This window comes from Myxine glutinosa, chromosome 10, assembly GCF_964187855.1.
Source record: "Myxine glutinosa chromosome 10, kmMyxGlut1.1, whole genome shotgun sequence".
Classification (NCBI taxonomy): domain Eukaryota; kingdom Metazoa; phylum Chordata; class Myxini; order Myxiniformes; family Myxinidae; genus Myxine; species Myxine glutinosa.
The window spans coordinates 92,020,596-92,044,479 of record NC_136270.1 but is presented as its reverse complement, the minus strand read 5'-3'; positions in this window follow the sequence as shown (position 1 = coordinate 92,044,479).

Below are 23,884 nucleotides of genomic sequence, written 5' to 3'. Positions count from 1 at the left end.
ACTGTGGTGCTTCATCAATTTGGGGTCTCACTCCCCCGATTCATCTCCCGGTGCCCTTGCACAATTTCAGGACTGGGGCGTGTAGCTCTCCCAGCAGGTCTACCCACCTGCACACCTCCACCACTGCAGTTGCCTCCGAGCTTACCTGCTCCTTACCCTAACCTATCTACTGGAGAAGGCCCCTCCTTGCTCTGTCACCCCTCGGTGCCCTCTGGCACTGGGCTACCCGAGTCCGTCCTCCGGATCCTCGGGCCCCATCCACAACTCTACCGGCTCCCAGAGCCCACCTGCGGCCTCACCTGTCCGACATCCTCACAGTGGTGGAGTGCCCAATCAACTACACACACTAACAGGCCACACGCCCAGCCATTTCCACGTCACTAATGCACCCATCCAAACTCCATTCTTCCACACGCACCACAGATGCCAATATCCAACCACAATTTACCTGTACCCTCTACCTAACTCTTACACTACCCTCCCCGGGTATTCGTGATGGGGGTCCATCCTCCTTTCCCCCATCCACACCTTCGCACCATCCACTCCACTCCACAGTTTCCACCATACTCACTTCGTGACCATCCATTCCATACTCCATATATTCCACACTCCATGTATTCCACACAACCATTCTCCATACCTCCTGTAGTTGCACACCTGTGCAATCACACCTGGTGCCACCTGCACCCTCCTTCCTCCCTGGACCATTTGGGTCAACACAACACACATCACCATCACTCCCTCATACACTGCTCCATACACCTGTTCAGTTGCACACCTGTGCAATCTCAATACAACCCACAATCACAATCATTTACTCATACCCTGCTCAATACACTTTTGATCCTCACACACACGGCATCATCTCATCTAACTACTCCCCTCTGGAACTTGCGCTTCCCAGTCATCCCTTACTTTATTTAAGGTTATACGTCCCAGTCGTCCCGTCCCTCGTCATTATAATCCAACTAATCTACCTGCGTCCCCACTACCGGTATCATTGTCACTACCTAACCTTAGCGTTACCTATTGTCATTCTCTAGGTCCCTACACATGATATCCTAACCCTCCCGGGCTAGTTTTCACTGCCAAACCCCATAAGACTAGTGCTCCTTTGCCCCCGCTGTGAGAGATGGCAGAGTTGCCATCCCACCACATCGGGTATCTCTCACTACCAATTTTGCACACCAAATTCCAGCCAATTAAAAATTTGCCAATCACTACCAATCATCTGCCAATCATCACTCTGCCAATCCTTTGCCAATCATCAAATTTTGCTTTTTTCAATTTCGGGTCCAAAACACTATCCTCATCACATGTCTACTCACTAGAGCCTCTCGGTGTGCCAATTTATCTCTAAAGCTCGGCTTCACAATGAATGCGGGTTGTTTGGTGCCGGCGGCTGGACCCGTCCGGCCTTCGGTGCAGGGAAGGAGGTTTACTCGGGCCTAGATCCCACGCACCATCTTGGCACGGAGCCATCCAATGGCCCGATCTCACCCTGCTGGAACGCCGCAACAAAAAGGGGTCGCCATGACGACCCTTCCTACTGGGCCGCCCGCTCTGCTTAGTGGAGCACGCACGCGGCCGGTCAGAGCGCGGTCCGGCGTGGATCCCGCACGGCAGTTCTTTCGAAACTGCCGTGGTCACGATCCCCACGGCACGCAAAGCTGCCCGGCACGCACCGAGGGCCCGCTTCGGCTAAACGTCGTTCTAACCACTAACCCGGTTACCGTCGATGCTCCACTTGCATGCTTACACCCCGCAGCCCGTTCCTTGCTCATACATCCAGCCGTCTCCATGCTATTTGTCATTGCACCTTCTTACACACCCAGGTACACTCATTCCGCTCACAGACTTGCACACACCTGACCACCGCACACCTTGGCACACACTCGTCGTTCGCACACCTCACCAACACACCCTTTCGCGCTCCCTCCTCGGTCACCTCTGTGACAACCACAGGTGTGCTCTCCTCCGTACACCCAACCATGTGCCTCACTACTGTTACGTGGTCCCCTCGGTGACTACCTGGTCTCGGTGACCCCCGGACCGTGAGAGGACCTTCGCCAGAAAGTAGTATTATATAGATGCGCTTTCGCAACGCAATCCCTATGAATTCCACCCATGAGACACTGATGTTCAAGAATATATTTCCCAATGGTACTGATACCATACAATTTCCAATGACACAACCACGGAGATTTTCCCCGAGCAATCCACAATACACCACCATCAACAATATTTCAATGACAATCAATTCCCTATGAATAAGATGGCCATCTTATATACGTGTGTCCCGGTGAGTACTCACGACACCCTTATGGTCTCGGTCCCGCACAATGTCTCTGGGCCCCTCCTGACCAAGATGATAGTCGGCGTCGCCGCACTCGGGCGGTTGAACGAACTCCGGGTGGACGTCTCCACCGGGCAGGTATCGTACCAGGCCCCGCGGCTGCAGCCTCTCGTGGCTACGCGAAGCGGGTGCGGTAAAGCAAGCCAAAAGCCCCACGCCACTTGCCAGGCGTGCTAGGCCCCAACCTGCGACTCGTACGCGTCTTTTTAGACGGGGCCGCGAACGGTACCAGACGCGGGGTCGATGCACGGCCCCACGTCAACTTGACGTCTCCACCGGGTCGGTATCGTACCAGGCCCCGCACTCCTCTCGCCAGACGGGCTTCGGAACGCCGCTTTGTCACGCAGCGCAAGGTCGAGGCCACCTTTCGTCCGAGCGGGGCGAGGAAGAACAAGAAGAATACTCGTCCTTTTTTCCTCGTGTCGTTTTCTCTTCCGTTTTCGGTCACTTCCGTTTCCGGCCACTGGTTCAGAAGGGCTCCTGACCCTCCAATCACAACAACCCTTAATATACTACACACGGATAAGCAAAGATCTGAATATTAATTCACATAGATATGTAACACTCCCCCCCTTCAAGAAAGAAAGTTTGACCCCAGCGAAAACTTTCGTTGCCGGCCAACTTGGATAAATAAACCAGATAACTCAACCCCCAAATCCTCAGTTCCCCTGGGCAACAATTATCCCAACTCAAAAATAAAGCAACAAACTCTCACAAAACCCCCAGATTACTCCCTCTGGACTAAACACCAGCAACGACATTGTCCCTGCCAAATCAAACTCCCTCTCATGACCCTCTGACTTTGACCATCAGCTTCTTGTGAATGAAGGTTAAGGGGTTGATCAAAGATCCAAAGTTACGCAACTCGATAGCACTTTTTCCGGGAGGCCAAGCCGAGTATTCACTACATGGATGCCTTTAGGAACGTGAAGTTCACGGTTAGTCCGTGCAGGAAAGTTCTCTACATGGGCGCCTTGAGGAACGTGGAGTTCACGGTTAGTCCGTGCATGAAAGTTCCCTATATGGACGCCTTTAGGAACGGCGTTCACGGTTAATCCGTGTAGGAATCTTGGCTCAGCGGCTCCGCCGCATTCAGTGCTTCAACTTCTCAGAACTTCCCTAATAATTATGGTGGGACCCCTTGTCCCTGTAGTCCCACGAATAGCGGTCTCCTTCTCGGCCACTACTTTGCCAATCCTTCCTTCGGGAGCTGCCGTAACTCAGGGAGCCTCCATAATAATATTGATTGCGGCCACCACCAAAACTACCGCCCAGTTGTCCTCTCCTGTAGACCTCTCGACGCCTACGAAATGCCTTCCCTACTGTTATGGTCCGACCCTCCAAATCCTTGCCATTCCAATTCTTCTCTGCCTCTCTGGCGTCTTTGGTGCTGGCAAACGTGACAAAGCCGAACCCTCTGGACTGTTGCGTTTCCCAGTCTCTTACCAACCGCACGTCCACCAGCGGCCCATATCTGTTGAAGACAGAGGTCAGAACTTCTTCCTCTGTTTTGAAGTTGAGTCCCCCTACAAATAACTTGGCACTTTTGTCGCCATCCCGAGCTGGTGTGGTCTTATTTTCCCTGCTGGGCTCTTGACCAACCCTCAGGTTACCATAAACTTGACCCCCGGCCAAATCATTCCCGATAACCACAGATACACCCTCTACAGGAAGCGTGGCTTGTAAACCGACGGTGACCGGTCCTGACACCAAATCGGACTCCAAATGGATGACATGAAGGGGAGCACTAACACCGCCCCCAATCCCCTGTAAACGAACACTATCCCCCGTTGCCGTCTCCTCGGACCATGGCAAAATGCCTTCAAGCATTAAAGATTGATGTGCCCCTGTGTCCCTCAATATCCTAACCGGTTTCCGGTTAGTCGAGGCTCCATCCCGTGACACAAACCCCTCTGAAATAAATGGTTGGTAACCCTTTTGATGGCGATTTCTTACGCTAGCCATCGCATTCGGAGTGGTAATAGTCGGACTCCGCTCTGGGTTGTCCCTTTTCATGAGGTAACAACTGGACATCAAGTGTCCAGGTTTCTTGCAAAACGCGCAAGTAGGCCCGGAGGAAAAACTCGTGGTCTGCCTCGGGCCCCCTGAAAAATAAGTTGGTCTTGGGCCCACAGCCCTCTGACTTCGAACAGGTGGGGTATCCGCGTTGTCCCCCTCATCCTCTCGAGGCCGCCGCCATGTATTGTCGTTCTCCGCACCTGCTGTTCCCCACCTCCCCTGTGGAGATCTAGGCGAGGAGGTAGGTTCATGGACCCCTATTCGGTGGGTTAAGGCATAATCATCTGCCATGGTGGCTGCGTCCCACAACTTTGGTACTTTCTTTTCCTGCAGGTACACTTTGATGTCCTCGTGGACACACTGCTGAAATTCCTCCACCAGGATCAAGTCCCGCAATGTTTCGAAGTCTTTCCCGACTCCTTTTGACTCACACCACCGATCAAACATGTTTTCTTTCACTCTGGCAAACTCCACATGGGTCTCACTCTCCCTCTTCCTGGCATTCCTGAATTTTTGCCTGTAAGCTTCCGGAACCAACTCATAGGCTTTGAGGATGTGCTTCTTCAGTACCTCATAATCTGCACATTGGTCCATTGGTAGCGCCGAATAAATTTCCTGAGCTTTCCCCACCAGCACACTTTGCACGAGTATGGTCCAGGCCTCCTCCGGCCAATTTAATTGTCGAGCCACTTTCTCAAAGTGTGGAAAAAATTTCGCGACCTCCTTTTCACTGAACGGTGGAACCAGCCTCACATGTCTGCCCACATCCCAGGTTCTCTGGTTAGGTGTCGACCCCGTCAGCAAGGGTGGTGCCTCTCCCCGTTCTCTCATTACCTCCAGCTCCTTGAATTTGATTTCTTGCTGAAGCTCCATGTCACGTTCCTTTAATTCCCTTTCCGCTTTTCTCTCCTCTGCTTTTCTTCCTTCTAACCTTTCCTGGAGTTCTCGTTCCACTCTCCTTTCCTCTGCTTGTTTCTCTTCTCTCCTCTCTTCTGCTTTCCTTTCTTCTTCTGCTAACCTTTCCTGGAGTTCTCGTTCCACTCTCCTTTCCTCTGCTTGTTTCTTTTCTCTCCTCTCTTCTGCTTTCCTTTCTTCTTCTGCTCTTTCCTTTTCTGCTTTCCTTTCTTCTTCTTTTAACCTTTCCTGGAGTTCTCGTTCCACTCTCCTTTCCTCTGCTTGTTTCTCTTCCCTCCTCTCTTCTGCTTTCCTTTCTTCTTCTTTGATCCGTTCCTGGCTCCGTAACTGCAACTCCAGTTTCCGGAGCTCCACGTCTTCTGGTTCTTCGGGTAGCCACTCCCAGGCTAACTCGTCCCATGTTCCTAATCCCACCATAGATTGTATCACCGTGGCCTGCAACTCTGCCTTCCTCAAATTAGTTCGGACCTCCAAGTTAAAATGTTTGGCCAATTTCAAGAGGTCCGACTTTAGCAACGCTCGGAACTGTGCCTCACTCGGGGTTACCCCAAAGTTCTGTGCCACAAACGCCATGGTGCCTATCGTTAACACCTGTTAACCTTCACCCAAGACTTTACCCCAATTTCTCAAAAAAAAATTCAATTAATAATTAATTAATTAATTTTAATTAATAAAAATTCTTATTTTATTATTTTATACAATTTTAAATCCCGGACGTAGACCCAATTGCGAATCGTAATTTGGACGAGCCCCCAATTCTGTTACGTGGTCCCCTCGGTGACTACCTGGTCTCGGTGACCCCCGGACCGTGAGAGGACCTCCGCCAGAAAGTAGTATTATATAGATGCGCTTTCGCAACGCAATCCCTATGAATTCCACCCACGAGACACTGATGTTCAAGAATATATTTCCCAATGGTACTGATACCATACAATTTCCAATGACACAACCACGGAGATTTTCCCCGAGCAATCCACAATACACCACCATCAACAATATTTCAATGACAATCAATTCCCTATGAATAAGATGGCCATCTTATATACGTGTGTCCCGGTGAGTACTCACGACACCCTTATGGTCTCGGTCCCGCACAATGTCTCTGGGCCCCTCCTGACCAAGATGATAGTCGGCGTCGCCGCACTCGGGCGGTTGAACGAACTCCGGGTGGACGTCTCCACCGGGCAGGTATCGTACCAGGCCCCGCGGCTGCAGCCTCTCGTGGCTACGCGAAGCGGGTGCGGTAAAGCAAGCCAAAAGCCCCACGCCACTTGCCAGGCGTGCTAGGCCCCAACCTGCGACTCGTACGCGTCTTTTTAGACGGGGCCGCGAACGGTACCAGACGCGGGGTCGATGCACGGCCCCACGTCAACTTGACGTCTCCACCGGGTCGGTATCGTACCAGGCCCCGCACTCCTCTCGCCAGACGGGCTTCGGAACGCCGCTTTGTCACGCAGCGCAAGGTCGAGGCCACCTTTCGTCCGAGCGGGGCGAGGAAGAACAAGAAGAATACTCGTCATTTTTTCCTCGTGTCGTTTTCTCTTCCGTTTTCGGTCACTTCCGTTTCCGGCCACTGGTTCAGAAGGGCTCCTGACCCTCCAATCACAACAACCCTTAATATACTACACACGGATAAGCAAAGATCTGAATATTAATTCACATAGATATGTAACACTACCAACTCCAGTGTGCATTCCCATACACGCTCTACCATTCCAGGTGTGCATCCTTCCATTCCAGGTGTACATCCTCTCTCACCTGCCACAACCAACTCACGCTCCGTGTCACTCTTACTACTCTTACCACCACACTCGGTCGCGCATTCACCCTTACTCTTGGCAGCGCACTCTGTACCCATACACTCCTCTGTTACACACCTTCCTCGTGCATCCTCTTGCACACACTCTCCCGTTACACCCTCCGTAACACTCACCACAGGTGTGCACTCTCTCGTTACATCCTCTGTAACACTCCCCACTACGCGCTTCCATGTGCCCCCTCACACACGCGCTTCGACCAACTCACTCTCGACAGCACACTCACTCCTCGGCGCGCACTTTTTCCTCACACACCCCATAGTCGGACCTCCTCGCACTCCTCCTTCACACTCTGCACCTGTCGCACACCTTTCCAGCGGCCTCTCACGAACACCCAGGTCCAAACCAACCCCCAAGCCGACTGAAGCTTCCCTCACACCATATACATTTCCGCGTATATCGCCACTCACCTCGGCACCTCGTATCCGCACCTCCTTCGCCACCTGCAAACTCTTTATTTGGTTAGCAAGCACACCATCACGATAAGAGATGGTGGTGAAGAGCTGTTTTAAAGACCTGGAGGGTGGAGTGGGATTGAAGAGAGTGAGGAGATTGTTCCAGAGGCGGGAGAAAAGAAGAATGAAGGAGTGAAGGTGAGCAGAAAGTCTTGATTTTGGCAGTTTAACCATAAGAGGGTTGCAGGCAGATCTTGTGCGACCTGTAGGAATATTTGGGGCAAGCACATGATTTTAGGACCCGTGGGCTGATGTCGTCAGGACCAGTTGCAGAATCGGAATCAGAGTCGAGGGTTGACAGAAACTTTTCCACCTTGTCAGGAGGAAAGGACACAGAGTCCAGGAGCAGCTGGGTAAGACTGGGTACGGCAGGTACAGAGAGGGATGGGTTTGGGACACAAGATTTAGAGGCAAACACAGAGTTGAGGCATTCAGCTTTTTCACGTGCGGAGTCAGCCGTTAAGCCGTTTGAGGTGAGGGAGGGGATGGAGGGGGAACAAACACCAGAAACAGATTTGACCAGATGCCACCAGGATTTGGAAGAGGGAGACAGATAAGAGAGTTCGGTCTTGAGAACGGTGAGATATTGTTTCCTGGCTCTCCTGAGGGTGGACACACACTTGTTTCGGGCTTTGTGAAAGGAAATGAGATTTCCTTCCGTTGGATTTGCTTTCCAGGAGACGAAAGCAAGTTTAAAAGCTCTGGTCCTGGGTTACCCCTAACCCCTCTTCTATTTCCCCCACCGGCATCCCGCCGCCTTGACCAGCCATGGCACGATTTCCAAATTTAAGATTTTTAAATAAAACAAAATTTTGGGCCACCCGTAATTTTGAGCGTGCTATTCACGCTTCAGGTCCGAATCTCACTCCCAGGCACCAATTGTTACGGACCGCGGATAAGGTGTTGATTTGCCGAGCGGATGGCGGCCGCGGCCCGAACTATTAACAATGACTAAGACCCGATTCCTTAAACGTGGGCCAAATCGTGCCACAGATATTCAATGAGGGAAAAGACAAAGACGACACGGATGTGAAGAAGAGGAAGACGAAGGCAAAAAGGTTTGAAATGCTACTATTATTTATTACTATTTACAGGACCAAAATAACCAAGGAAGAAGGAAAGATAATAAAATAAAGACAGAAGGAATCAAGGAGACACAGTGCAATGCTAGCTTACCTACACTCTTAATTAATACCCCAGGACAGGACACACAAAACAGACTACGAGCAAACTCACACGAATGGGGAAATTGCAGGCAGGAATGGAAGGACTGGAAGGAAGGTTCAGCTCAGACCAGAGGACGGCCGGGCCTGGAGGGAGCAGCCGCCGCCCTTCCTCAACAGCAACGCTGCCGTCAACGCTCAAGCTGCGGCGGCCAAAGCTGCGATGGTTCAAGCTGCTGTGGTTCAAAGCTGCTGTGGTTCAAGCTGCTGTGGGGCATCCCTCTCTCCTCTCCTGGATCACGCAGCTTGGTGTCTCTCTCTGAAGCTCCTTTTTGTGTACCTCTTTCTTTGAACCTTGGTGCAACTCTTTCTTTGCACTTCTCCTTTCGCACTTGTGTCAAGGGCTTCCCCGCGCTTCTGTCAAAGGCTTCCCCGCGCTTCTGTCAAAGGCTTCCGCGCGCGCTTCTTATAATGCCCGTGGGCGATCAAGCCGCCGGCCTCTAGAACACGCCCATCGGTGAGCTCGCCTCGGCCCTGATTGGTCGGCACGGGCTCTCTGGCTCCACCCTTGATGACGAGGAGCGGCCAACGCCCTGGATTCGGCGGCTCCTCCCCCTTCTTCTCCAAGCCTACCTCGTGGCTAATGGAGTCGCGGTGAAAACCGCCCAATAGCTGCGGCGAATGCAGCTGGCAATTGAGGCTTTATTAAATGAAAATGAAAGGGGATCTATCTATTTGAATTCGGTGCAATGGAGTGTCAACTAGTGGGAACAGAGCCTTAACCTACATAGAATAAGGAAATAAACTACCAACAAGGAGGAAATCTAAGATTGGCTAACGTGATTGTTTATGACCTAATTACGGGACGCACTTTGACCTTTATACACAACTGGAGGAAGGAGGGCGATATTTTTACAACAATTTACACAACAATAAAAAAAACACAATTCTCATATCCACAACAATATATATATATATATAACTAAAAATAATATATAAAAATATATACATATGCGGTATATATATAATATATATATATATATTCATATATAATATTTTTAGTTAATTGTTGTATATTTCACAAATGTGGATTCAAGTATTTGAGAAGCTATCACGTTCGGTTATGGCGAGCACGAGATTAACTGTCATGCTTCCTGCTCACAAGGTTTATGTATTTGGCCATCATGCTTATGGCTCACCCACACTAAATAATTAAATAATAATAACTTTATAAATTTGCTCCACTTATCTATGTAGTAATCACAGAGTCCACGATGCATTTGGAAAAGATTCCATATATAGCAATTTCGAGCTCAAACAGCTTTTGTTTGTGAGATATGGAAAGAATGTGACGACAGTGTCCAATAGCGACTGAGAAAGACTCAACACTGAGTTTCCACTGCTGGGAAGGTCTAGTGTAAACTTGTGAAGCAGCTTACAGCTAGATGGGCTTCCAGTTTATGTGGGGATAATAGAATCCTCCAGAAATGCTCACAGTGGCATTGGAAAGAGCATAACTGAGCTACAGGAGGTACTTCACTGAAGAACACGACTGAGGATCTAGTTTAGTTCCTCATTATTGAAATGGTTGAGGTCTGTAGATCTTGTTTAGTTCTTCATTATTGAAATGATTGAGGCTGGTAGATCGAAGTAGTTCTTCATTATGGAAATGATTGATGCCTGTAGATCCAGTTTCATTCTTCATTATTGAAAAACTTGAGGCCTGTAGATTGAGTTTAGTTCTTCATTATTGAAATGCTCGAGGCCTGTTCTTTCTTAGGTTATGGTCATGGAATGTGGACCAAATGATATCAGAGTCACATTGCAGTCTTTCTCAAATCGCCTGCCTTCCCCTTTATTCTTATCAGTGATGCTGTATTTTGATTCTGCAGGAATTGAGGCAAGTCGAGACAAATAGCACGATGAAAACGAACACAGCACGACTGGATTGCAGCTGTAGTATTGAAGCCGCTGGCAGGCGAGCTGAGGAGGAGGTGGAAGGATTAAGGGGTCTGCGAGAAGCCGGAAGAATGTGGTGACAGGTGGCAGCAGGCTGCACAGCTCGTAGTCCCGGAGCCCTCGTTTGTAGCATCGACCATGATTCACAATGTCACAACATCCTTATTCCTTCCGCAAGAGCTTTCCCACACTCCATTGCTGTCTGTATTTCTATCGGTATATTTATCTCAGAATATCTCTTTTCCACACCCAATATGCACTTCCCATCCAGTAATAATCCTTTATCACTCCTAAAAACCATGTGGTTTCGAAAGAAAACAAAAAAGACAAAGTAAATGAATGTAAAAAAAGATTTGTAAACAAGAACCGTCATCCTATTGTAAACAATTAAACACATCAATGCAAAATGAGAGACCATCTTCAGAGGATCTGGTGTCCTCACCACTACGTGTGAGTGTTAAGATAAATAGAGTGCAAGTCCTTGATTAAGGAGCATCAATGTATCGTGTTTGTAAATATGACTGATACTGATAGTTGTTGCACATTATTGGCAGTAAATATGCAACAACTACAAACAATACACTCAGACACCCCAATCATCCCCACGCTCCAACTTTACTTGTGCATCCATCAGGTTCCATCCAATGTCCGCTACTATAAATACTTTTTCAATGTGCACAACTAATTGAACCTACTTGTACGGCCAGCCAATGGTGAAGTTTGGCCCAAGTCTTTTCAGGAAATGGATGGCTGGGCTTGATATTCGACTGGAGCTGATTTGGGTGAAGATATGCCACGTGTTCAGGGTCCTGGGGATAACTTTCACCAAAATATCTTCAACATCCACCAACTAATGGCACCAACCTTAACGTCCATCTGACGGATGGTGGAGTTTGTAATCCAATGCCTTTCCTGTGAAGCACCAATCCAAAAGTTGAGAGTTGCGTGAGGAATCAAAATCCAAGACGAGACAAGTTGGGAATGTGCACCATTCAGACTATTCCATCCAATATATGGCAAGTTCCATTTAAGGTAGCCCACAAGGTGGTGGCTTGACGTGGCTGTGATGCAACATGGAAAGGGTTAAAAAAACAAACATCATGACTACAAGCAAAGGGACTCTGGGGAATGGCAATTGGTAAATATTGAACGTGATTACTTCTTGATACACACCACTTTATCAACATTGACATATTACTGACCCAGGTGGGTCTCGTAGTCAGGATGGAAGTCCTTCGTTGTCACTCTCTGTTTACTTTGTCCCTCGGCCTTGCTCTTGGCATTTCTCCCTTTTCTTTCTGCTTTTCCTTTCGTTCTGTTGCATTCTGGTCTGTTCTGTGGTCTAGCTCTTCCACAAGCCGTGACTCTCTACAGATAAACAGATCAATGTTAATGTGGATGTTGTCTTTAGAAGGTGTAATTGTTGATGTCTGAATGGTGTGTGGACTTCGAAGCTGAGATTGTTCTGATTGTTGGCGTGCTACAGGACTGCTGCCTGGACAACGATATTTTTGGGAAGTTGTGGCCACCCACAGTAAATGATGCCGTGAAATCCTGTTGCTCCTGATAAGGTACATGGGAAAAAACACAGGTTTTCCAGATGAAGGCCAAATCCTGTTTGTCCTTGGGCCTTATTTATTGTAATGGGGAATGCTGGTCGAATATTTTTTTGGAAACATTTTATAGATGATGTAACTATGCAACAAATGACCCGTAGAAAGAAACTTACCAAAAAGACACCAGACAAAGGAACACGCAATGTAAGGATGAAGGTGGAGAATTTTGTTGGTTTTCATCGGAATATTTGTGAACGGTCAGTGCCAAGGCAGGTATAGTAAATATTTTGTTTGCACACGTAAAACTGACACTGACCGAGATGGTCTGCAGGAGGATGTTTTTTCAAATTAGATACAAACTTGGGTGCCCAATCATAAACTGGAACGAAAATCAGGAAAGTGCATGCCTCCGCCAGGTTGAACAGTTTACGTTTTGAATCCCACTGATGGGTCGGACCTGGATCTGGACCCGAACCAAAATGGAATTAGCTTGTTTTTGTCACATACCCAACTCATCCACAACTTTTTGAAACATTGTACCATATATATAGTTTTTGGCCCCATCACTCAATGGGGAAAAATCACTTGTAAAAATTAAAAAATATTCTCTTATCCGGATCTGGAGTATTTTTATTATCCGGATCACCAAAATCGAATCACTTCGTCCTCATCAAACACTCAACCTGTCCACCAAATTTCGGTGGAATCTGTCCACAACTTTTTGGGGTAGCCTACTCACAGACAGACTTGAAAACATAACCGAAAAAACATAAGCAAAGTCATAAACACATGCACATGTATGACAAATAATGTAGAATTTATGTGTTGGATTTACCTCAGGACTTCCCAGGTCCACAGGACTTGTGCGACATGTCACCTCACAAAGTGTCTGAATTTCATCTTTTAATATCACTCGTATAAAGAATTATTGCAATTTTGTATTGTGATTCTGGCTTTCATCGTGGGAAAATAATTTTGTCCAGTTAATTTGGGGCCAAACGAGCAGGCAGTCTCAACTCACTAGCAAGATGGGGTAGCACAAGAGTTCGAAATCATTTTAACATTACAGATGGGATATCTTTAACATTTTTTGAACTATTATCAGAGAGTACGCTGGTACTCTCTATGTAGGGATGGTGCGGAAAACAATGTTGGTCCCATCTGCTACATACAAAACTAAAGTTGGATTATCTTCTCATAAATTGGGGTGCCAGCCAAAAGTTCGGGACATGTAATTATCTCTACCACTTCTTCTTCTTTCATATTCAGCACCTGGTTGTGGGTAGCATCATTTGTTGGGGGAGCTGCTGATGATGCTGCTGATGTTGGGTGAGCTGCTGATGATGCTGCTGATGTTGGGGGAGCTGCTGATGATGATGTTGAAGTTGGGGGAGCTGCTGATGATGCTGAAGTTTGGGGAGCTGCTGATATTGGCGGAGCTGCTGAAGTTGGGGGAGCTGCTGATGATGATGCTGAAGTTTGGGGAGCTGCTGATATTGGCGGAGCTGCTGAAGTTGGGGGAGTTGCTGATGATGCTGCTGATGTTGGGGGAGCTGCTGCTGATGATGCTGAAGTTGGGGGAGCTGCTGATGATGATGCTGAAGTTTGGGGAGCTGCTGATGATGATGATGCTGAAGTTTGGGGAGCTACTGATATTGGCGGAGCTGCTGAAGTTGGGGGAGTTGCTGATGATGCTGCTGATGTTGGGGGAGCTGCTGCTGCTGATGATGCTGCTGATGTTAGAGGAGCTGCTGCTGCTGATGATGAAGTTGGGGGAGCTGCTGATGATGATGCTGAAGTTTGGGGAGCTGCTGATGATGATGCTGAAGTTTGGGGAGCTGCTGATATTGGCGGAGCTGCTGAAGTTGGGGGAGTTGCTGATGATGCTGCTGATGTTGGGGGAGCTGCTGCTGATGATGCTGCTGATGTTAGAGGAGCTGCTGCTGCTGATGATGATGATGCTGATGTTGGGGGGGCTGCTGCTGATGACGCTGCTGATGACGCTGCTGATGATGGGGGAACTTCTGATGATGCTGCTGAATTTGGGGGAACTAATAATGATGCTGCTGATGTTGGAGTAGCTGCTGCTGATGTTGGGGAAGCGGCTGATGATGATGCTGATGATGTTGGGGGAGCTGCTGATGATGCTGCTGATGTTGGGGGAGCTGCTGCTGATGATGCTGCTGATGTTGGGGGAGCTGCTGATGATGCTGCTGATGCTGGGGGAGCTGCTGATGTTGGCCATGCTGCTGATATTGGCGGAGCTGCTGAAGTTGAGGGAGTTGCTGATGATGCTGCTGATGTTAGAGGAGCTTCTGCTGATGATGATGCTGCTGATGATGCTGAAGTTTGGGGAGCTGCTGATGTTGGCGGAGCTGCTGATATTGGCGGAGCTGCTGATATTGGCGGAGCTGCTGATATTGGCGGAGCTGCTGATGTTGGCGGAGCTGCTGATGTTGGCGGAGCTGCTGATGTTGGCGGAGCTGCTGATGTTGGCGGAGCTGCTGATAATGCTGCTGATGTTGGAGTAGCTGCTGCTGATGTTGGGAGAGCTGCTGCTGATGCTGTTGAAGTTGGGGCAGGTTCTGCTGTTTGAGGAGCTGCTGCTGATGCTGCTGCTGATATTGGGGGAGCTGCTGATAATGCTTCTGATATTGGGGGAGCTGCTGCTGCTGATGATGCTGCTGATGATGCTGAATTTTGGGGAGCTGCTGATGTTGGCGGAGCTGCTGATATTGGCAGAGCTGCTGATATTGGCGGAGCTGCTGATATTGGCAGAGCTGCTGATATTGGCGGAGCTGCTGATATTGGCGGAGCTGCTGATATTGGTGGAGCTGCTGATATTGGTGGAGCTGCTGATATTGGTGGAGCTGCTGATATTGGTGGAGCTGCTGATATTGGTGGAGCTGCTGATATTGGTGGAGCTGCTGATATTGGTGGAGCTGCTGATATTGGTGGAGCTGCTGATATTGGCGGAGCTGCTGATATTGGCGGCGCTGCTGATGTTGGCGGAGCTGCTGATGTTGGCGGAGCTGCTGATGTTGGCGGAGCTGCTGATGTTGGCGGAGCTGCTGATGTTGGCGGAGCTGCTGATGTTGGCGGAGCTGCTGATGTTGGCGGAGCTGCTGATGTTGGCGGAGCTGCTGATGTTGGCGGAGCTGCTGATGTTGGCGGAGCTGCTGATGTTGGCGGAGCTGCTGATGTTGGCGGAGCTGCTGATGTTGGCGGAGCTGCTGATGTTGGCGGAGCTGCTGATAATGCTGCTGATGTTGGAGTAGCTGCTGCTGATGTTGGGAGAGCTGCTGCTGATGCTGTTGAAGTTGGGGCAGGTTCTGCTGTTTGAGGAGCTGCTGCTGATGCTGCTGCTGATATTGGGGGAGCTGCTGATTATAATGCTTCTGATATTGGTGGAGCTGCTGATGATGATGATGATGCTGAATTTTGGGGAGCTGCTGATGTTGGCGGAGCTGCTGATGTTGGCGGAGCTGCTGATATTGGCGGAGCTGCTGATATTGGCGGAGCTGCTGATATTGGCGGAGCTGCTGATATTGGCGGAGCTGCTGATATTGGCGGAGCTGCTGATATTGGCGGAGCTGCTGATATTGGCGGAGCTGCTGATATTGGCGGAGCTGCTGATATTGGCGGAGCTGCTGATATTGGCGGAGCTGCTGATATTGGCGGAGCTGCTGATATTGGCGGAGCTGCTGATATTGGCGGAGCTGCTGATATTGGTGGAGCTGCGGATATTGGTGGAGCTGCTGATATTGGTGGAGCTGCTGATATTGGTGGAGCTGCTGATATTGGTGGAGCTGCTGATATTGGTGGAGCTGCTGATATTGGTGGAGCTGCTGATATTGGTGGAGCTGCTGATATTGGCGGAGCTGCTGATATTGGCGGAGCTGCTGATATTGGCGGAGCTGCTGATATTGGCGGAGCTGCTGATATTGGCGGAGCTGCTGATATTGGCGGAGCTGCTGATATTGGCGGAGCTGCTGATATTGGCGGAGCTGCTGATATTGGCGGAGCTGCTGATATTGGCGGAGCTGCTGATATTGGCGGAGCTGCTGATATTGGCGGAGCTGCTGATATTGGCGGAGCTGCTGATATTGGCGGAGCTGCTGATATTGGCGGAGCTGCTGATATTGGCGGAGCTGCTGATATTGGCGGAGCTGCTGATATTGGCGGAGCTGCTGATATTGGCGGAGCTGCTGATATTGGCGGAGCTTCTGCTGATGATGATGATGATGCTGCTGATGATGCTGAAGCTGCCGATATTGGCGGAGCTGCCGATATTGGCGGAGCTGCCGATATTGGCGGAGCTGCCGATGTTGGCGGAGCTGCCGATGTTGGCGGAGCTGCCGATGTTGGCGGAGCTGCCGATGTTGGCGGAGCTGCCGATGTTGGCGGAGCTGCCGATGTTGGCGGAGCTGCCGATGTTGGCGGAGCTGCCGATGTTGGCGGAGCTGCCGATGTTGGCGGAGCTGCCGATGTTGGCGGAGCTGCCGATGTTGGCGGAGCTGCCGATGTTGGCGGAGCTGCCGATGTTGGCGGAGCTGCCGATGTTGGCGGAGCTGCCGATGTTGGCGGAGCTGCCGATGTTGGCGGAGCTGCCGATGTTGGCGGAGCTGCCGATGTTGGCGGAGCTGCCGATGTTGGCGGAGCTGCCGATGTTGGCGGAGCTGCCGATGTTGGCGGAGCTGCCGATGTTGGCGGAGCTGCTGAAGTTGGGGGAGCTGCTGATAATGCTGCTCATGTTGGAGTAGCTGCTGCTGATGTTGGGAGAGCTGCTGCTGATGTTGGGAGAGCTGCTGCTGATGCTGTTGAAGTTGGGGCAGGTTCTGCTGTTTGAGGAGCTGCTGCTGATGCTGCTGATATCTGATATTGGCGTGATTTGGCGTGATATCTGGCGTGATATCTGGTATTGGGGGAGCTGCTGATAATGCTTCTGATATTGGGGGAGCTGCTGATGATGCTGCTGAAGTTGGGGCAGGTGCTGCTGTTTGAGGAGCTGCTGCTGATGATACTGCTGAAGTTGGGGGACATGCTGATGTTGGAGTACCTGCTGCTGCTGATGCTGCTGATGTTGGGGGAGCTGCTGATGCTGCTGCTGATATTGAGGGAGCTGCTGATAATGCTTCTGATATTGGGGGAGCTGCTGATGATGTTGCTGAAGTTGGGGGAGCTGCTAATGATGCTAATGATGCTACTGATGTTGGAGGAGCTGCTACCAATGATGCTGGTGATGTTGGGGGAGCTGCTACCGATGATGCTGGTGATGTTGGGGGAGCTGCTGATGTTGGGGGAGCTGCTGAAGTTGGGGGAGCTGCTGATGCTGCTGCTGAAGTTGGGGGAGCTGCTGATGATGCTACTGATGTTGGAGGAGCTGCTACCGATGATGCTGGTGATGTTGGGGGAGCTGCTGATGTTGGGGGAGCTGCTACTGATGATGCTGGTGATGTTGGGGGAACTGCTGAAGTTGGGGGAGCTGCTGAAGTTGGGGGAGCTGCTGAAGTTGGGGGAGCTGCTACCGATGATGCTGCTGATGTTGGGGGAGCTGCTGATGTTGGGGGAGCTGCTGAAGTCGGGGGAGCTGCTGATGCTGCTGCTGAAGTTGGGGGAGCTGCTGATGATGCTACTGATGTTGGAGGAGCTGCTACCGATGATGCTGGTGATGTTGGGGGAGCTGCTGATGTTGGGGGAGCTGCTACTGATGATGCTGGTGATGTTGGGGGAACTGCTGAAGTTGGGGGAGCTGCTGAAGTTGGGCGAGCTGCTACCGATGATGCTGGTGATGTTGGGGGAGCTGCTGATGTTGGGGGAGCTGCTGATGTTGGGGGAGCTGCTACTGATGATGCTGGTGATGTTGGGGGAACTGCTGAAGTTGGGGGAGCTGCAGAAGTTGGGCGAGCTGCTACCGATGATGCTGGTGATGTTGGGGGAGCTGCTGAAGTTGGGGGAGCTGCTGATGCTGCTGCTGTTATTGGGGGAGCTGCTGAAGTTGGGGGAGCTGCTACCGATGATGCTGCTGAGGTTGGGGGAGCTGCTGAGGTTGGGGGAGCTGCTGAGGTTGGGGGAGCTGCTGAGGTTGGGGGAGCTGCTGAAGTTGGGGGAGCTGCTGCTGCTGATGCTGCTGATGTTGAGGGAGCTGTTTCCCCCTGTAGGTTTGAGCAGGGATTCAGAATTTGGCCATGGTGCCAGGTCTAGCTCGCCTCCTCTTTGCAAAGGACATCTCTATCACTGATTACAGTTGATGGGTTTGGAAAGCATAGCATTGATGTTGTACATGCCAGGCCAATAAACAGATATCTTGAAATAACACCATCAGCTGTAAAGTGTTCTTCTATCAAAACCTTTATGTAAGTCAGCTGCAGAGAAACATAAATCAAAACAAAAAATAAAAATATTATTATTAATCTATGAATAATTTCTTCGTATCTACCATATAAAACAATGTAAGTTTGTATGTTTGTACAGATTCATGTCCACCTTCATAAGGGTAGGTTTTAAAGGCCAATATTTTAACCTGAATGTGTGTTCACTACGGTCTGTTTTGGAGGATAAAACAAACTCGTAAACATTTTCCATAAAAGAGTAATTATGTCTCTTCTATTGGTAATGTAGACGGTGGCTTGCAAACCGAGCCTCAAGAGGGGTGTACAAAAGCGTTTTTTTTTCTTAACAATAAATACAAGGCGCAGGGAGGTGAAATTCGCTGCACGTGATGTGTAACGCACGCATAATAAACCAAGTGTTCATTTATGTCTGTAGGATGTCGAATAAATAAAGAAGATAGAAGCACACCTAACACTAGGCCGAGGCTTCAGACTTTGGCATGCTCACGAGGCTGCACCGTCAAATAAATTGTCACATCCCGTCATATTTTATGGGCATTTTTACTAGTTCATTCATAATTATTAATATGACCAAAACAATGGAGTATCTTCTCAATGTATCAAAACTAAATTAGATTAATTTTTTTCTGACTGCCATATGACCATGACCTTCAACATTTAGGGATAGACTGTAAATTAACAAAATTGAGGTCCATCTGTAACCTATCCAATGATATTGGAATATTGACTTGATACTGTGATGTTTTATTTGGAGATTTATAGAATGATCGAGTTTGGAAAGATCAAGCTAAAAATGATTTTATGGACAGTTTCGTGATTTAAGAACCTCGTTTGTACAGTAAAGGTCAAGTAGTGAAGTAGTGAAATCTGTCTCTCGTGGTCAGTACAACTTACATAAACATTGTGTTCAGGAAATAACAAGAACAAAACCCAGTTAAGTCTTTAAGTGACTAAACGATCTCGGAAATCATCATTATCTCTTTCATCATCGTGTGGTGCTTCTTCTGAAAACATTTGTTGATCATCATCACTTTGCAGCCTGGTTCTCACAATCTGATAACTTAAACATTTCAGTGCACAAGAGACCCACTGCTAAGCAAACACATCTCGGCAGTTCCCAACTCCTAGAACAGTTACGGGCAAGATGATCAAGCAATGCCTGTGGTGCTGGTTGTCCGTCCATTCAGTCGACCACCATCTCCATTTCATCACCCTGACCATCACACTTCCATCCTCTACCAGTAGGGCTGGGTGTTTGGGGAACTTTGTGGAGACACTGTCTCCATATTCCCACCTGGTAATTGGCACCTCGTAAAATAATAAATGGTATCTCAAATCGTCGACCTTTGATGCAGCGGACTTTGTTGCGGATATTTGCCATGTAAGCGTGTCCAAGTTTACCATCATCAATTCCTTTCCCAAGTGTAGAACATTTCCTGCACCTCTCGGTTGGTTCTTAGAATTTTCACGACATTTGGCCTTTCCTTGCAAATTTGCTTGCTGTGTCACACTGTTACTGTATCAAGGTGCTTGGTGATTCATATAGGCATGTATAATGAATGCATGGGAACCCTTTTATGGCATGTATAATGAATGCATGGGTACCTTGTATTGCATGTATAATGAATGCATGGGTACCTTGTATGGCATGTATAATTAATGCATGGGTACCTTGTATTGCATGTATAATTAATGCATGGGTACCTGTTACGGATTCGTCACTTCCGTTGTTGTGGTTTTCATCCACTGTAAACATTTTTGATTCCATGTACATTGTACAATTATTGTTGTCGTTTAAAGAAAAATAGATTACTATTTGCAAAAGGAAAAAAAGTTAATGTTTTAAATGAAACCGGAACCGGACGACGACGATGAAGAGGAAGTGGAGAAAGAGAAGGCGGAGCGAGTGAGTCGGAGAAGAAAGCCGAGTTGCTTCGAGGTCTGGAGCGAACGATTGGCAAGCGAGAGTCACGAGTGAACTTTGGGTCTCCCAGGAAGGGGATTCCTGCGACAGAGTTGTTATCGCTGTGACAGATAAACCTGCGTGACAGCTTTTGTGGTTGATTCCGGAGAGAATCATCAGTGTCGTTACGCCACGAGAGTGGGCCGTCGGCCACTTTGACTCGCGCAGGACTTGCGCTTTGCTCAAGGTTTCATCTTGCTTCAACCATTTTCACCACATTCAGACGTGTGTGTGTGTGTGTGTGTGTGTGTGTGTGTGTGTGTGTGTGTGTGTGTGTGTGTGTGCGTGCGCGTGCAACGTGGCTTTTGAAGGTTAATTTGCGGTTCGCCGACTGTGAGCCGTGGAACGTCCATACCCGAGGGTGTGATTTCCCGGGTCACCTTGAAGGCACCTTTGCGCAGCTTTGGCCGCGTGACTGTGACTGTCAACCGAACGGGATTCTGATCTCGATTAGACATCGTTCTGACGATCGCTGGAGCGGATCGACTTTGGCTTGAAGCCGGAACCAACTTTGGCTTGAAGCCGGGAATAGAGACATTGGGGAATGTTCTTCTTTTCGCTCCCTTGGAGCACAGTGAGTTATATTGTACGAACCTGATGGTACCATCATAGGAATGATAAACTATTTGTTGTACAATTGATTATTATTGTTTTGTGTTGTTATTCTTGTGTGACCTTAATACAATATTTGTTTGTTGGTAACAATTGGTGTGGTTTCACCATTGATCTTTGACACAGAATAACACATCTTTCTGCCGTGACTCCTCTCGGGGCTCAGAGGTACATCCTGACCAGGGGGTTTGGGGAGGAGCACGTAACAGTACCTTTTATGGCATGTATAATGAATGCAAGGGTACCTTGTATTGCATGTATAATGAATGCATGGGTACCTTTTATGGCATGTATAATGAATGCAGGGGTACCTTGTATTGCATGGAAAAATGAATGCAAGGGTGCCTTTTATGGCATGTATAATGAATGCATGGGTACCTTGTATTGCATGTATAGTGAATGCATGGGTACCTTGTATTGCATGTATAATGAATGCATGGGTACCTTGTATTGCATGTACTAGGGCATGCCCGTACTATATATATGCCCGTACTATATATCTATCTAAAATTATATCCCCCCCCTCTATTTACATGAAATGGTTTGGTTCATTCGCAACGCCAAAGCGAACGGCGAACGGCTTGCGAGTACAGTGACAACCCCCCCCCTCTATTTACATGAATGGTTTGGTCCATTCGCAACGACCACAGAACCCCCCCCCCCCCCCTCTATTTACATGCAATGGTTTGGTCCAAAGCGAACGGCTTCCGGAGTTTGGTAAAGCAATCGCCATCGCGTGCACAAACGCGTGGTTGCCCGTTCCTTGCCAAAAAAAAAAAAAAACGCTACCCGTACGCTCTACCCCGCCCGTACGCCCGTAAACAAAAAATACAACGCTCTTCGCTTCCGCCCTTCGCTCTGACTGAATTGGGAGAAATAATGCGCATAAGAAATCGAATTACGTACCGTAATGGCGGTCAGCTCGTAACGCGCTCAGCTCCGCTCGTCTCACATCGGCCACGCCTACGCAACAAAGCGTTCTGTGATTGGCTGCCGGAAAGCGTGCTGCCGGACAGTCTTCACTGTCCGGAAGTTCGCAAATCGCAGTTAGGATGAATCGTTTTAATTTAATCGCAGTTTGAATTCGTTTTAAAACATAGTTTAACGGCAACATAGTTTTCCAACGTGAAATAAATGAATACGCTGTCAAATGTGCCGTCCGAGGCAGAGTCTGATCGCCACGTTCGGCACACGTGATAGCTCGCTGCTCTCTGATTGGTTGAATCGTTTTTTGGACATAGCTCGGTAAGTAATTGTCCGATTAATATGAAACCTTGAAAAGGCACATCCTCGGGTCCCCAGCAATATACCTGGCAAGTTTCAAGTATATCGGACCCGTGGTTGTCGAGAAACAGCGGTCACAGACAAACACACAGACAGACACACAGAGATTACTGGCATTATAGATAGATAATCAGTGCATGGGTACCTTTTATGGCATGTATAATGAATGCATGGGTACCTTGTATGTATTGCATGTATAATGAATGCATGGGTACCTTGTATGGCATGTATAATGAATGCATGGGTACCTTGTATTGCATGTATAATGAATGCATGGGTACCTTGTATTGCATGTATAATGAATGCATGGGTACCTTGTATGGCATGTATAATGAATGCATGGGTTCCTTGTATTGCATGTATAATGAATGCATGGGTACATTGTATTGCATGTATAATGAATGCATGGGTACCTTGTATGGCATGTATAATGAATGCATGGGTACGTTGTATTGCATGTATAATGAATGCATGGGTACCTTTTATGGCATGTATAATGAATGCATGGGTACCTTGTATTGCATGTATAATGAATGCATGGGTACCTTGTATTGCATGTATAATTAATGCATGGGTACCTTGCATTGCATGTATAATGAATGCATGGGTACCTTGCATGGCATGTATAATGGGTACCTTGTATTGCATGTATAATGAATGCATGGGTACCTTGTATTGCATGTATAATGAATGCATGGGTACCTTGTATTGCATGTATAATGAATGCATGGGTACCTTGTATTGCATGTATAATGAATGCATGGGTACCTTTTATGGCATTTATAATGCACGGGTATCTCGTATGGCATGCATAACGCATGGGTACCTTGTTGGCATGTATAATGCATGGGTACCTTGTTGGCATGTATAACGCATGGGTACCTTTGTTGGCATGTATAATGCATGGGTACCTTGTTGGCATGTATAATGCATGTGTGCCTTGAATGACATATATAATGCATGGGTACCTTGTATGGCATGTATAATGAATGCATGGGTACCTTGTATGGCATATATAATGAATGCATGGGTACCTTGTATTGCATGTATAATGAATGCATGGGTACCTTTTATGGCATGTATAATGAATGCATGGGTACCTTGTATTGCATGTATAATGAATGCATGGGTACCTTGTATTGCATGTATAATGAATGCATGGGTACCTTGTATTGCATGTATAATGAATGCATGGGTACCTTGTATTGCATGTATAATGAATGCATGGGTACCTTGTTGGCATGTATAATGCACGGGTATCTTGTTGGCATGTATAATGCATGGGTACCTTGTTGGCATGTATAATGCATGGGTACCTTGAATGGCATGTATAATGCATGGGTACCTTGTTGGCATGTATAATGCATGGGTATCTCGTATGGCATGTAGAATGCATGGGCACCTTGTATGGCATGTATAATGCATGGGTACC